The 15,466-nt window shown below is 42.2% G+C and overlaps 1 protein-coding gene across 1 annotated transcript in view; it reads right to left on the bottom strand.

Moving 5' to 3' along the window:
* The window catches only part of PCDH15 (protocadherin related 15), a 2,056,285-nt gene extending 2,052,046 nt beyond the window's left edge, over positions 1-4,239 (bottom strand). Inside the window, exon 1 of the mRNA XM_029609778.1 lies at positions 3,957-4,239. The gene's annotated coding sequence lies outside the window, so the exon portion shown is untranslated. The remainder of the gene's footprint in view (positions 1-3,956) is intronic.
* Between the last annotated feature and the right edge of the window lie 11,227 nt (positions 4,240-15,466).

The following is a 15,466-nucleotide window of genomic DNA, read 5'->3' as shown; positions in this document are numbered from 1 at the left end:
CCCAGAACAACAAAACAAATCTCTCTGCAAAATACCTCTCTCTTTTTTTCTATCAGGTCACTACTGCTACTCCTTAGCTGGACAGAAGGAATTATAGCATTTTATCCTGGCCTCTCAAGGCAGGGGTGGCCAGTCCTCCTTATTCAGGAGCAGGCTCAAAGAAAATAAACTCTCAGAAAAACAAAGCTCTCTCAAAAAAAAAACAACCTCTCTTCCATTCCTCCATGACAATCCCTTCCAGACTATTTGGTACTGGCCTGGGCAATCTCATTCCTTGCATCAGGCTGTGAAGCCTAGAAATAGGGATCAAGCAATCTTCCAATTCAAAACTCCAATATTCTACTTCCCCTGTAAAAGGCTGTGGAGTCCAACAGATGGGGAACACTCCAACATCTCTCCTGATACTCCAAACTGCACTTCAAAATGCCAAAAGCCAACAGAGAATACCACACTTCTGTAAGTGCATAGCCTGCTTTTTTTCAATACACATCTAACCAAGCCAGGCAGACAACCCTCTGTGGAGGTGCCTGCAGAGATGGTCTGAAACCTCTCTCTTCCTACAAAAACCGTACCTAAGCTCAGCTAGGGGAAAATGGCTAGGGGAGACCTAGGGGTCTCTACATTGCAATGGCATCACTTTCTCCCTTCTTCAAATATTATTTTAGAGCTCTTTATAGTTTTGAAAACAATGGTGTTATAAGCCAGCCAACACTTTACATGTGTATTCAAACTTCTGCACTGACCTGAAAAAGGAAGTAAAAATATTAAAAACGAATGTAATCCACTTTGAAGTGCTGAAAAAAAAGTGCAAAAAGCAGAATATAAATCTAAAATAAATAAATAATTTCTGTTTTATTGTATTAACTTAATATTTTATATCACCCTACTACTAGTTTCCTTTTGTTATGCATCTAAGTAGAGTAACATGGTAACTACACTACATGGATCATAATTAGTTGAACTGCATTTTTAAAGATACTACTGAAGATGTAATTTCAATATGATCACGGGTGAACTATTCAGATACTTCTAATTTTATAGCCAGACTACTCTTTCTGCATTATGGAGCTTGAGATTCTCTTCAATAAAGTGGGGATGAAAAAGAGAATCTAGAGAACTACAGATAACTTCTCTGGATAAGAAAAAAAAATCATTTTTTAACAACGTTTTGGAAATTTCTCTATGAGGCAATGCACCTTTACATGAACCATGGAAGAGATTATTATTACATTTTTATTATAAAATATGAAAGCTTAATACCTTGAAACCTAAGTGGCTGAAGTGTTATATTAGAGAAGTACTTATCAAGGCTCCTTAGCACTAACAAACAGTGGGGAGCTTTGTTTAAAACAATGAATTATTTTCTCATCTGAGTCCTCAGCAGATGTGATTTTATCAGGGTTCTAAAGGACTGTACTGACAAATAATTCTTTCACAAATTTAGCATCCTCCTCACTGCAACCCAACTGAAAATTACAGCATGTGGAATGAACTTCCCTCTGGAATGCTAAACTAGACTCTGAGAATTAAAGGATGCTGTTATTGGGCAAACACTTTGCATTTCCATACGGACTCAGTGATCCAGAATCAGAGAAGCCTCGCTTTGACACCTCTCTAAAACAACAGGGGAAGCATTCATTAGCCGGACTCACCATTAGAATGATGCACTTCATTAAGTACCCTGCTGTCTTAGGCTACACAGGAAACTGTATTTAATTCCGCTATGAACACTCAGGCATTCCTTTCACTAGGTTTAGAATGAAAGAACTTTCTACATAATGAAATCTAAAACATCCGCTAGAGTCAAAAAATACTTTTACCATAACTGCAACAGAAAGTGGAAAAAATGTAATTCTTTATTTTTTAATTGCCATCATGAACATATTGTGAAGATAGGTAAGCTCCAACTACAAAGTGTGCATGCCTTCCATTCTGTGGATCAAAGACTCAAGTGTGCATTTCCTCCTTCCTTTCTCTTGTTTGCTTCTGCCCCTTCTCCCTCTTACTGTATACATCCCTTATTATTTTATTCCATTTTAGCTAAAAAGAAAATAAACAAGCTGCCTAATCTTTTCAAATGAAGAAATTCACAGACCAGTAAATCAATAACTACCAGACAACAAAGTACAAAAAAAAAAAAAACCTTCTAAGGAATATTAAAACTTTGCACTACAATTTTACAGGCGACTGACTTTCTAGCAAAGCTATTACAACTGAACAAAGATGACACGTGCTAGTGACAATACAATTATTGCAACCAGTGATTTAGGACAAGCATGTAACTATAAAGCAGATGTCAAGTTTGGTATAAGTCTAACGCTTACTGTTCAAGGGTAAGTTGCTGGGGCCAGTATTCCAGCCTCAGCAGCCCATCATTACAACAGCCAAGAAAAGAACAATTCATCGTTAAGTGTAACAGGGATCTCATTAAATTGAGCTCATGTTTCATAGGCTATGACCCCAAAGCCAGGTAGATTAGGTTGCTGTAACCTGAGCAATGGCAATCATCAATAAATGCATTGATTAAACCTTGCAGAGCTACAATGATACCCCCCCCCCAAAAAAAAAAAAAAAAAAAAAAGACAGGGAGAGATTATTTTCAGAACTATTAAAAATGTTACTTTTCTGTGTTTCCCCCCTCCTCTGTTTTTGCATCTGTTACTCTATAATGGGGCTAATATACTCACATCTAGTTTCAGTCAGTTATTCAAGGGAACAAAGCTCCACCCCCTGCCATATTAATTTACCACAACTGACAATTAGAAGCTCTTACAAGATGCAGTGGAACCTGGAATTAACCTAATCCAAGACTGTAAGATTATCCTCCAGTAACAGCAGCACTTTTAACAAATGCTGCTCCCAATTACATATTCATTTTGTTTCCAACTTTTATATGTTTCAATATATATTTCAAAACTTCAAAAGCTATAGCTCTCGTTTTCTAATTTGTACCCTGCTTTAAAATTTAATGCCATTATCAGAGGTTAATACTGTACTTTTCAGATTAGATTTGCTAGACGGCATTGCACAGTAGAAACCTGTGTACAACTTTATGTTAAACTTTGTGTGTGCCAAGTGCACTACAAATTAATCTAGTGTTCAATCTAGCATTTCACTGGTATAGTAAAAATCCTTCAGTGTAAAACAAACTTTTCTGTTCTGCCATAAAAAGAATCCCACACATTATTCCAAATCACAATGTGTCTTTAAGACAAGGGCATTGTATAAACAAGGAATCTTCAAATTCTGCTAAAACTGGTAACAGAGGACACTGCTGAAGACAGGCTAAAAACACACCTGAAATAGGTAAACTGCAAGCATGCATTATTATAAAGCTCACCATTAACTTTTTTTCATTTAGCGTAACAAATGTTTGACTTCATGAAATAATGAGCCTTAAAAGTATGATTGTATCTTTCTCTTGTATAAACACACAGTTAAACATACATACACATACATGAACTATGGGAAATGAATTGAAACAGATTAGGACAGAAGCATAATTTTTTAAAAAGCAAACACACAAACATAACAGATGCATCTTTCTAAAGGTTAAAATGCATGCATGCTGAATAAAAAAAAGACAGACCAGAAAACAGAATATCCTAGAGACCACAAATAAATGTTCCATTCCAGTAGCATAAATCTTAAAGCATGTGAATTTCTTCTCATGCAAGGATAATTCACTCAAAATGAATCTTCATTTCTTGAATAAGTTTCCTCCAATTTAATACTTGTCATCTTAAAGTTTCATGCCTGGTCCAATGCAAGGTTATGCTGTTAAGTTTTCATACCAAGGCTGATTACTATGCATCTTCTACCAACAACCAAGCCTCACAATCTATATTGTCCCAAGATAAAACATTTTAAAACACAGATTGCATCTTCTTTCCTGAAAAAAGACATCAGAACACAAACATTGAGCATGAGAAACAAATGAGAACCAGAATAAATACCTTACTGTAGCATATTATCCCAGAAAGAATGCAATCATTCTCCACGTTCTGCTATGCATTCTAACTGCTTTAGTTATCACAAGCAACTAGCCAAACACTGCTAGCAGGAATTTGTCTGCCCTCTATCTGTAGCGATCCGCTCAACAGCTTGATTCACTGGCACTGATGCAGCAATTAGTTTGTCCTGTTCTCTCTCACAGCAAACATTGAAGAGAGCTGAGTGGGCTAAAGCACACAGTGACCACTGAGCTCTATACACCAATTAGCAGTATGCGCTCCAGCCCAAAAGACAAGCTGATGTCCTACTGATAATCAGACTAAGTCTTTGCAGCACAGGGCACCCAGATCACTCCTCTATATTGGCTCGGCTTCCTTTTTCTATGTCATCAGTGTCAAAGTAGCCCAGCCTCTTACATTTACAATATCAGTTGACAAGAAGGGAGTAATTTCTTTAAAGCGCTTCTCAATGCAAGGTAACTGAGTCAATTAATTCTATTGTATGTCATCTTAAATAAAATGTACCTGCTAAACAAGCACAAAAATACAAGAATATACTTTAGACTTTTTTCCTTCATTCCTGTTTCTTTGTCTTCTTTGGAATGTAATGAAAAACTATCAAGATATCCTCAGAGAAGACAGTAGCAAACCATTCAGTGGTGAAAAACAAAGTAAGCCTATTAAGATTAAAAGGATTAGTTTATGAGCAAGGTGGATGCTTAAATGAACTGTTCCTTCTTAGAGACTATGTTTTAAGGTTGTTTGTAATGCAAAAGAGCATAACCCAGGTGAGCCAAGAGATTAGTTTCATTCAAAACTTTACTTTTACTGTGATGCACAAAAGGAACTGGGCAACATTTTGGGGATGGAGAAAGCTATTCCGAAAGTGTAGAACTTGACTGCTGCTGTTAACATTTAAATAGGAGATAGAGCAGCTTTTTACACTAGAACATGGGAGAAAGCCAACAGTCACTCAGCAGTGCATGGTTCAGAGGGAGGTATCTTCAAAGGATACTGGCAAGCTGAGTAAGTTAGAAAGTGCCAATTGAGGTGGCTGCAAAAGCTGAAAAAGCTCCTATGCATTTAAATAGCACACAGATAAAATTGACTCTAAACTGCCTGTATCATCTGATAATAGGCAGGTTGTGGATACATTTACAAACAGATATGCATTTAAACCCACTTAAAATGTTTGTATGCAAATGCCAGAAGTCTGGAGAGCTAGAATGTTTGGCACTAAAGGAATACACATAATAGGCATCTCAGAAATCTGGCGGAAGGAGGACACTCAGTGATGGATTTAGGGTTTTGCCGTCCCTAGGCACTGATGGTGCTGTTGTATCCCTACCCCACCCCCCTTTCCCAATAAGGGGAACATGACCACAGGGTGTAAGGCACAGCCCCAAAGTTTCCTGCTGCAGCTAAGAGGTAGATTCCGTGGCAAAAATGTGAAAATTCTGAAATACATTGACAAACATTTCATTATTTTATATTACATTATAGACCTTTCATGTGCCTATATAATTTAAATGTCCTTTTATTGGGTGAGGAAAAGGGATCTCATGTATCAGTACAAAGAGTTGGGGGGGGGGAGGGGACAAGGAGAGGTGTGAGAACCAGGGATTGGCAGAGGAAGAGAGGAAGACCCAAAACGGGGAGAGGAGAAGGAAAGGACTACAGATGAGAGATGGGGAAGTGCAAGAGTGGGGGAAGATCGGGAATTTGGGAAGGGATAAAAGGAGGGAGAGGAAGAGAAATTCTGAAAATGAGGAAGCTGAGAAGGGAGTAGGAGAATTTAGGGTAGGTTCCAGGATCTGGGGAAAAGGAAGAGGTAAGAAGGATCAGAGATTACTAGATCTGGGGAACAGGATGTAAGTTGTGGTGGGGGCAAGGGAGGGGGGCCGAGGAGGCAGATGTCCCTACTGTGCTCTTGTCCCTCGGATCCTCTCTCTTATCTCTCACCAAGTTTGGCAAAGACACACACACACACACACATACACACTCAGAGCAATCTCTTTCTTTCTCACACACAAAAACACCATCTCCTTCCCCCATTCCCCTCACGCTCCCACAGTTACATGTCCCCGAGCTGAATCCCCTCTCATCGCCCAGTGATCCCTCACTCAGTCCCTCTTACCCTCTGCAAAATGATCCCTTTTGCTCTGTCTGCTACAGGCTCCTCCCCTCTCCTCCCCTCCCCTCCTGTTCCCTGCACCTGCCTGGGAGGGAAGAGGCTGGATCAAGAAGCAGAGGGCTGATCTCTGCTTAATGAGATTCAGTACCACTGGAAGGCAGCAAATCTTTAGCCAGCCTGCTTCCCTCCAGAGTTTTGCTACCCTAGGCACAGGCCCACTGTGCTTATTGACAAATCCAGGCCTGGGGACACTGTGATACCAGGAAACAAATTACATTGCCATGACAAGACAGATGAAGTTGGCGGAGGGTTGGCACTATATATTAAGAATGGCATAGAGTCAAGCAGGATAAAAGTTTTGCAGAAACAAACTATACTCTGGAATCAATATGGATAGAAATTCCAAGGGTAAAAGGGAAGAATACAGTAGTGGAGAAATACTACCAGCTGTCTAGTCAGGATGAGGAAACAGCCTGTAAAATGCTAAAAGAGATTAGATTGACTGGTAAATTGGGCAACACAATAATAATGAAAGTATTGATTGGGTAAATGTCACATCAGGACATGAAGGGAAGTAAAGTTCTTAGATGTCATCAATGACTGCTTCATGCATCAGTTAATCATGGAACCAAAGAGAGGAAGAACTACATCAGATCTAGTTCTCAGTGGATTTCAGGGTCTGGTGCAGTGATGGCTAACTTCAGTACTTGAGTGCCCCAAACAGGCCAGGTTTTCAGGATATCTACAATGAATATGCATGAGAAAGATTTGCATGCACTGCCTCCTTTGTATGTAAATCTATCGCATGCATATTTATTGTGGATATCCTGACAACCTGGCCTTTTGTGGCACTCGAGGACTGGAGTTCGCTATCACTGGTCTGGTGCATCAGATAAAGATAGTGAATCCGATTGGCAATAGTGATCATAATGTACATACCTGGAAACTCTCCGGATTTGGTCCAGAGACTCCAGAATTCTAAAGGAATTACTGGGTCTCTGGGCCAATACCAGAAAACTCAGGTGCTGCAGCAAAAGCAATCTGCCTGGACTCGGGAAGAAGAAAAGAATATCACTGGTCTTGCGTAGCTGAAAAAGGAGGAACTCAATAATAATTTGCAGGTAATGCCTCTTATTGCTGTCGGAAGCAGTGCTGGAATCGCCTGCAGGGATTTAGGAAGAGGAGGAGTACTGCATAGGGATGTGAATCGTTTTCCATATCGTCTTAACGATAGAAATTGTGTGGCAGGGCAAGAAAATCGTCTTAGGCACGATTTTTTAGTTAAAAAATCGTTAAAATCGTTTTTTCCGATTAGTGCGCACTAACTCGAGTTAGTGCGCACTAACGGGAGTTAGTGCGCACTAACTGGGAGTTAGTGCGCACTAACTGAAAATGATACAATTTGACACTTTTCAGGTCAGTTAAGGTCAGTTTAGGAATGAATATGTATTCCTATTGGCTGCCCTCTTATTTATTCATGTTACCAAGTTTCCTACTGACAGTATATGGGGGATGGGAAATGGAAACAGTTGGTAGCTTGACAAAACAAGTAATGTGATCAGTCAATGTGACTAGAACTTGTGCCCTAACCCTGATACCAGGGGTATTGTGATCTTCCTGCACACAGTGCCCTATCCCTATTAATACCAGGAGTGTTGTGATCTTCCTGCACACAGTGCCCTATCCCTAATACCAGGGGTGTTGTGATCTTCCTGCACACAGTGCCCTATTCCTGATACTGGGGGTGTTGTGATCTTCCTGCACACAGTGCCCTATTCCTGATACCGGGGGTGTTGTGATCTTCTTGCACACATCCCGGTATCAGGGATAGGGCACTGCATGCAGGAAGATCACAACACTCCTGGTATTAAAAGGGATAGGGCACTGCATGCAGGAAGATCACAACACCCCTGGTATCAGGGATAGGGCACTGTGTGCAGGAAGATCACAATACCCCGGAGGAGTGAGGGTCAGGCAGCTCCCCCCTGTCTGTGAAGCCAGCCTCTCACTAGTAATGCAGGGAGGGAGCTGTCTCAGACTTCACCATCCTCCCCCCCCCCCTTACCCACACACCATTCACTAGCTGGGACATGGGGCAAGTCAGGAGTGAGGGTCAGGCAGCTCCCCCCTGTCTGTGAAGCCAGCCTCTCACTAGTAATGCAGGGAGGGAGCTGTCTCAGACTTCACCATCCACCCCCCCCCTCACCCACACACCATTCACTAGCTGGGACATGGGGGAAGTCAGGAGTGAGGGACAGGCAGCTCCCCCCTGTCTGTGAAGCCAGCCTCTCACTAGTAATGCAGGGAGGGAGCTGTCTCAGACTTCACCATCCTCCCCCCCCCCTCACCCACACACCATTCACTAGCTGGGACATGGGGGAAGTCAGGAGTGAGGGTCAGGCAGCTCCCCCCTGTCTGTGAAGCCAGCCTCTCACTAGTAATGCAGGGAGGGAGCTGTCTCAGACTTCACCATCCTCCCCCCCCCCCCTCACCCACACACCATTCACTAGCTGGGACATGGGGGAAGTCAGGAGTGAGGGTCAGGCAGCTCCCCCCTGTCTGCGAAGCCAGCCTCTCACTAGTAATGCAGGGAGGGAGCTGTCTCAGACTTCACCATCCTCCCCCCCCCCACCCCTCACCCACACACCATTCACTAGCTGGGACATGGGGGAAGTCAGGAGTGAGGGTCAGGCAGCTCCCCCCTGTCTGTGAAGCCAGCCTCTCACTAGTAATGCAGGGAGGGAGCTGTCTCAGACTTCACCATCCTCCCCCCCCCCCCCTCACCCACACACCATTCACTAGCTGGGACATGGGGGAAGTCAGGAGTGAGGGTCAGGCAGCTCCCCCCTGTCTGTGAAGCCAGCCTCTCACTAGTAATGCAGGGAGGGAGCTGTCTCAGACTGGTATCAGGGTTAGGGCACTGTGTGCAGGAAGATCACAACACTCCTGGTATTAATAGGGATAGGGCACTGTAAGAGATGACTGTAGTAGATTGAATAAAGATCTGATGTTTCTGCTCTCCTCACACCAAACAAAAACAACACACAAGCAGAGAAGCCCTTCTTACAAAGCTGAGCTAGTGAGTTAAGTAGGAGGAAAAGTAAACATACTGGTGCCAGTGTGGCTACTTAAAAAATACACTTACCAACAATCAATTACATATATTTGAACTGTGTACAGTTCCAGCCAGGACCACCTTTCTAAAATGCACAGTGATTGGCAAATTCAACATGCACTAGCATTTCAGGTGCCTGCTAACAAAAATAATAAACAAACAAGTTCTAGTCACGTGAGTGCTGATCATTACATTACTTTTTTTGTCAAGCTTCCAACTGTTTCCATTTCACATCCCCCCAACCATATTGGTAACATCAATAGATAAGAGCACAGCCAGCCAATAGGAATACATACATACATATTCATTCCTAAGTGACCTTTACTGACCTGGGAAGTGTGAACACTTTGTTTCATTTTCTGTTGGTGTTCGTTAGTTTCCAGTTCCATTTCCCATCCCCCCAACCATCACCTCAGTGGTAACCTTGGTAACATCAATAGATAAGAGGGCAGCCAGCCAATAGGAACACATATTCATTCCTAACTGACCTTCAGTGACCTGGAAAGTGTTTATTTGTATCATTTTCAGTTAGTGCGCACTAAATCGAGTTAGTGCGCACTAACGGGGAGTTAGTGCGCACTAACTCGAGTTAGTGCGCACTAACACGATTTAACGATTTTTAACGATAAATCGTTAGAATTTCTATTGTATCGTGTTCTATAACTATTTAAGACGATATAAACATTATCGGACGATAATTTTAATCGTTGAAAAACGATTCACATCCCTAGTACTGCAGCCTCTCTGGAATCACTGGCGGAGCTGCCCTGAGATAGAGGAAGAGCACCATGACCCTGCCGAATCGCTGCTGGGGCATTAGTAGGAGGAGTACTGCAGCCTCTCTGCAATTGCCAACGGAGCTGCCCTGAAGAGCCGTAACTAGCCTATGGCCTATATGTCCTTGGCGATAGGCGCCATCTACCAGGAGGTGCCACCGCTCCCTGCAGCCGTACAGCTGTCTCCTCTCAAGCCAATACAACCTTAAGAGATCTACACCTGATCTTGGTATTTCTTCTTCCTTCAGGGGAGAGAGGTGGAGGGTGCAGCAAATTGGAAAAAATCATGACTAACATGCAGCCCAGCACAGAGGTGGCGTGCACAGCACCTCCCCCTCACCAGTAACAGCAGGACCAGAAGAAGCAGCTGCAGTGCAGAGCACCATGGTTGAGGGGCTGCAGGAAACAGTGGCTTCTTTCCACTAGCCCCTCTGGCAGTGAGGAACATCAGGGCCGCAGGCCGATATAAGCAAAAGCCTCCAGCCATCTCTCTCCCAGAAGTGAGGAACAGTGCAGCCTGGGCACAACAAGCATCAACCTCCCTTCTACTAGCCAGCTGTATGCTGTCAAGAGCATTGCGGGCTCCCAGAAGCAGAAGCACAGACCCAATGGAAGTAACAACATAGCTGGCAGGGCCTGAAGAAGGAACAACATGGCATGTGCAGCTAGAACGAGCAGGAGCTAGTATAGAATTGTCCTCCGCTGCCCAAAGAAAAAAATCTTCCCATCTGTTGTAGGGCTGAAAGAAGAGACTTCTGCCACCTCTGCTTCAAGAGGGAGGGAAAAGTGAATGAGAGTGAGAGAGCATGCGTGTGTGTGTGTGTGTGCAAGAGACCATGTTGTGTGTGTGCGCAAGAGACCATGTTTTTGTGTGTGTGTGTGTGTGTGTGTGTGTGTGCAAGAGACCATGTTGTGTGTGTGCGCAAGAGACCATGTTTTTTGTGTGTGTGTGTGCAAGAGACCTTGTTGTGTGTGCGCGCAAGAGACCATGTTTTTTGTTTGTGTGTGTGTGTGTGTGTGTGTGTGTGTGCGTGCGTGCACGCGCGTGTGTGTGTGTACATGCCATTCTAACAATTAGGGCTGCTTGCTTACAAGAAATCCATTAATTGATTTTTTTTTCTTTCAGTTGGGCTTGTATTGTGGAATGCATTGCCACATTTTTAGCAGGCATTTAGCATTTAGCATTTACTTAACAGTAAAGTACTGTGTTTATGATTGCTTGGAGATATTGTTTTATTGTCCAGTTTTCATTATAGTTTGTTTTTATGAAAATGAGTTGTTTTAGATATTGTTTTATTATATTTTAATTGTGCTTTGCTGATTATTTTATTAGATTGTGATTTGCCTAGCACAGAGTTCCAGTATAGGCAGAATATAAATATTTTTTAAATTAAAAAAATATATATGTATGTATACAAAAGATCATGTATATGCGCATGCAAAAGAGGAGAAAGTTTGTGTGCAACAACCCTACTTCCTCTCAGATAATCCATGACAATCTCAGAGCTTCCAGAAATCCAAAGTTCCTAGGCATGATAATATAATTATACTGACATAATCACTGGAGGGCAAATACTAATGAAAACTATAGCAGTAGCATTAATTGATAAAAAGGAAGACTATGATAATGTGAAAAAATGTGTTAGAAAAAACTAAAATGAGGAGTCACAATGTTAAATACTTGCAGGAGGAATTTACATTGTTTAAAATTACCATCCCTGAGGCCCAGACAAAATGTATTCTATGCATTAAAAAAGGTAAAAGTAAAAAGAAATGACTGATGGTGTGGATTAATAGTGAGGTGAAACAGGTAATTAAGGCCAAAAGGGCATCTTTCCAAAAATAGAACGCAGACCCAAATGAGGAAAATAGATAAGAACATAAGCACTAACAAGTTAGAATTAAAAAAATGTATTAAGCAGACTAAGAGAATTTTTAAAAAAGCTTGCCATAAACGTAAAAAAAAGTAATAAAATGCTATTAAGTATATTTGAAGCAAAAAGCTGTGAGGAAATCATTTGGACAGCTAGATGACTGGAGGATAAAAGAGGACTTCAGGAAGGAGAAGGAAATGGAAGAAAAATTAAATTAATCATTTGCTTTTGTTTTTACTGAAGAGAAAGTTGGGGGTCTTATCCACAACAGAAATATTTTTTTATGGTCATGACTCTTATTGATTAAACATAATCACTGTGAAATTGCAGGATATAATAAATCAGATTGACAAACTAAAGAATAACAAATCACTGGGACCAGATGGTATTCACTCAAGAATTCTGAAGGAACTCAAACATGAAATTGCAGATCTATTTCTGGTAATCTTCAACCTAACATTTAAAATAGTCACAGTACCTGAAGACTTGAGGGTGGTTAATGGGATGCCAGTTTTAAAAGGTTTTCTAAGGGTAATCTATAATACTATAGAACAGTAAGCCTGACTTTGGTGCTGGGCAAAATGGTAGATATTATTCTTATGTAACCCCATCCCAAGAAGCTTATCCCCTTGTACAGGTCCTTGGTGAGGCCTCACCTGGAGTACTGTGTTCAGTTCTGGAGACCGTATCTACAAAGAGACAAAGACAAGATGAAAGCAGTACAGAGAAGGGCGACCAGGAAGGTGGAGGGTCTTCATCGGATGACATACGAGGAGAGATTGAAGAATCTAAATATGTACTCCCTGGAGGAAAGGAGGAGCAGGGGTGATATGATTCAGACTTTCAGATACTTGAAAAACTTTAATGATCCAAAGACTACGACAAACCTTTTTCATCAGAAAAAAATCAGCAGAACCAGAGGTCACGAGCTGAGGCTCCAGGGAGGAAGACTAAGAACCAATGTCAGGAAGTATTTCTTCACGGAAAGGGTGGTGGATGCCTGGAATGCCCTTCCGGAGAAAGTGGTGAAGTCTAAAACTGTGAAGGACTTCAAAGGGGCGTGGGATAAACACTGTGGGTCCATCAAGTCTAGAGGACGTGAATAAAGAGGAGGCAGCAAAACACTGTACGGAGCGGCTGTAGCCACAGAGACATTCACGGAGCGGGATGCCAGTGGTTGATGTTCCACCTTCACGGAGCGGAAGGATGGAGGGCTGCCATCTCCAAAAAAAAAAAAAAAAAAACAGGGGTGGGTAAGAGTATGGGGCAGGGGTGTGGCCTGCTTGTTGCAGCGGTTGCTACCCCTAATTGAGCTGGATGTTCACTTGAATGCAGATCCGGCGCTGCTCTCTACATTGGTGGTGGGGTGGAGGGGAATTAGGGCTGGAGGGTACTGGAAGCCAATAGTAACAGGTGGGTAAGAGAAAAAGATTAAAAAAAATAAAAATAAGGATAAAGTGCATAGCTTGCTGGGCAGACTGGATGGGCCGTTCGATCTTCTTCTGCCGTCATTTCTATGTTTCTAAGTTTCTTACTGAAGTCCGATGGCGCCAAAAACAATCATCTTTTCAGGGCTGGAACAGCTCCTTACTAGCTGATATACAAATTATTTTTCCACTGGGATCTGGATCCTTTATTGGGTGGGAGGAAAGGTTTCCCTATCAAGGCCCAGAGTGCTAGGTGTGACCCATTGTACCTTCTTTCTTGTGCTTGAGAGAAAGATACCTGTCCTTCTCTCTGTGTGCTATATGTGCCAATAATCTCAATGGAGTCACTGGTTTAGTGTTCAAAATTAAAATCTTTACTGTTGCAAAAGTCAGATGAAAATGGCACCATTAAATTAGTACTCATTTCACTTTTGTTACAGTATCTTTTCTCTATCTGTGCAGGACTCTCCTTACTAAGGCAGGGGAATTTCTGCTCTCTAGGATTAGGAAAATATAGAGCCCCCAGAAAGGCAAGGTATCTTTTAGCTGGGCAGAAACAACCCCCTTTTAAAACTGTCAAAATGATAAAACCTGTTTCTGTACAGAGGCACCAAACGTCTCTCTCCCCAGGGTTAAGACTCCTGATGGGGATCCTGAATGCTCTCAAATTGTTCTTTACTCACAGTTAAGTTAATCTTCAGTGTTCTCTTTCTCTTAGACAAATCCCTGATTGGAAGGATCCAGATTGGACAGGCAGTTCCAGATGTCCTTCCAGATCTTATAAACCTATTTTTTGTCCCCAAACTTGAAGTAAACATCGGAAGATTCTGGAATCAGGTCACCACTTTCCTCCATCCTTGTTGAGGGGCAGGTCTTCCCTAACTGGGGGCAGCTCCACGCCCTGAATCCAGGCAGTGCACAGGGTTTCCCCCAGGTTTCTTACAAATCAGTCCTTCAAAGCCCAAAATATCCCTGGATGCAAACCCTACCCACCAGGAAGTGGAAAGGTAATACAGATCCCCGACCTAACTCACAGATTTCCAGTAGGGTTTGCTTAAGTCCTACAAGTAGGCCCACATATTAAACTCAGGCAAATCTCCTACACTTCTCTTATGACTTCAAAAACAACTCAAACTACCCACAGAGTTCCCAGGAGAGAGATTCTTATCAAGCCTCCCAGGGGGACAGCCTTTCCACAACCTCAAAGGAAGGGGCTGTATTTAAATGGTAATCTCCCCCATACACTATTATTTATTGCATTAAAAAGTTCCCAGGGCTTACTAGTAGTGGAACCATAGGGTTTGTTACAATTAAAAACAGGATTACTGACCACATAGACACAGACATGGTTTATTGCGGGATAGCCCACATGTGTTTTGCAAAGGAAAATCTTGTCTTACCAATTTACTAGATTTTTTTTTTTTGAAGGTGTAAAAAAACATGCAGGTCAATATAGTGTATTTGGATTTTAAGATGGAATTTGAAAAAGTCTTCAGACTATTCAAAGAAATTGGGAGGTCATGGAATAAGAGGCAGTATCCTATGGTAAAACGGTAACTAGATAAAAGACATGAAACAGAGGGCTGGACTACACGGCCACTTTTTCTAATGGAGAAAGCTTGTTAATGGAATGCACCAAGGATCTCTATTTAGCATATTCATAAATGATTTGGAAAACAGAACAGTGAGTGAGGTGACCAAATTTGCAAATGTCTTGGGTCCTTCATCATCAGTTTAAACCAATTTTTCATCCATACATTCCCAGGTTTTTCCAAAAGGAGACAATCGGTTTAAACTGATTTTCTCCCTAATTTTAGGCTGATTAAAAGAATGGGTCTAGAGCTGAAAATGCAGAATTTAAAGGGCTCTCACCACTGTTGGAAGCCAGTGCAGATCAAAGCCAGTCCTGACCAAGGTTCGATGCCAGATTCTGATCTGGAGGCCAGGTCCAGATGCTTGGGCCTCAACCCAGACCCAGGCCTGATGCTGGGCCTGGTCCAGATGCTGGCTCCCAATGCTAGGGCCTCAGCCCAGAACAAAGCATGACACCAGGACCTCAGCTTTGGCCTAGTCCAGGGCAGGAGGCCAGAGCCCAGGTCTCTGATGCATCATACTCTTCTTTCTTCTTTACAGTGATGGCATCTGCTGAGGATGCGTTGGAGTTAATTAACTCTTGTGCTTCTCTCC

The sequence above is a fragment of the Rhinatrema bivittatum genome, chromosome 7, assembly GCF_901001135.1.
Source record: "Rhinatrema bivittatum chromosome 7, aRhiBiv1.1, whole genome shotgun sequence".
Lineage (NCBI taxonomy): Eukaryota > Metazoa > Chordata > Amphibia > Gymnophiona > Rhinatrematidae > Rhinatrema > Rhinatrema bivittatum.
The sequence above is the reverse complement of the archived record's forward strand: the minus strand, read 5'-3'. Positions and strand labels throughout refer to the sequence as shown.